We start from the raw sequence: 1,454 nt of genomic DNA on the forward strand, positions 1-1,454 counted from the left end.
CCAAGCAGGATAAACCTCAAAAGAAAATCATCAAAACATATCATCATCAAACTCACCAAAACCAAAGACAAAGAAAGAATCCTGAGAGCAGCACAGGAAAAATGAAAAGTTACCTACAAGGGGCAACCAATAAGACTAGGCTGGATTTCTTGACAGAAACCATGCAGTCGAGAAGACAGTGGGATGGTATATGTAAAACACTGAAAGAGAAAAATTTCCCACCAAGAATTATGTATCCAGAAAAATTGTCCCTCAAATATGATGCTTCATATATTGAAATATGATTTCTGATGCTTCAGCCATCATATTGAATTTAGAGACCAAAGAATAGATTTGATGCATTGAACAACAATGACAGAATACCAGATGAACTGTGGGATGACATCAAGAACATCATCCATGATGAAAGCAAAAGGTCACTAAAAAGACAGGAAAGGAAGAAAAGACCAAAACCGATGTCAGAAGAGACTCTGAAACTTGCCCTTGAATGGAGACTAGCTAAAGCAAATAGAAGAAATGACAAGATAACAAAGCTGAACAGATTTCAAAGAACAGCTTGAGAAGACAAAGTCAATTATTATAATGGAATGTGCAAAGACCTGGAGTTAGAAAATCAAAGGGGAAGAACATGGTCAGCATTTCTCAAGGTGAAAGCACTGACGATAACATTTAAGCCTCGAGTTGCAATATTGAAAGATTCTATGGGCTAAATATTGAATGATACAGGAAACATCAAAAGAAGATGGAAGGAACCACAGAGTCACTATACCAAAAAGAACTGGTCAATGTTCATCTATTTCAGCAGATGGCATATGATCAAGAACCAATGGTACTGAAGGAAGAAATTGAAGCTGTACTGAAGGAAGTGATGAAAAACGAGGTTCTGGGAATTGACAGAATACCCATTGAGATGTTTCATCAAATGGATGCCACTCTGGAGACACTCACTCAGCTATGCCAGGAGATTTGGAAGACAGCTATCTGGCCAACTGACAGTAAGAGATCCATATTTGTACATATTCCAAAGAAAGGTGATCTCACAGAAAGTGGAAATTATTGAAAAATATCATTAATATCACACGCAAGTAAAATTTCACTGAAGATAATAAAAAATGGCTGCAGCAGTATATTGATAGAGAACTTCCAGAGGTGCAAGCTGGATTCAGAAGAGGACATGGAATAATAGATATCATTGCTGATGTCAGATGGATCTTGGCTCAAAGCAAAGAACACCAGAAAGATGTTTACTTATGTTATATTGACTATGGAAAAGCATTTGATTGTGTGGATCATCACAAATTATGGATAACATTGAGAAGAATGGGAATTCCAGAACACCTAATTGTACTCATGAGGAACCCGTACATAGACCAGGAGGCTGTCGTTCGAACAGAACAAGGGGACACTGCATGGTTTAAAATCAAGAAGGGAGTGTGTCAGGGTTGTATCCTTTC

Source organism: Orycteropus afer, unplaced genomic scaffold (genome assembly GCF_000298275.1).
Source record: "Orycteropus afer afer isolate SDZICR_OR568_19922 unplaced genomic scaffold, OryAfe1.0 scaffold00517, whole genome shotgun sequence".
NCBI classification, from domain to species: Eukaryota; Metazoa; Chordata; class Mammalia; order Tubulidentata; family Orycteropodidae; genus Orycteropus; species Orycteropus afer.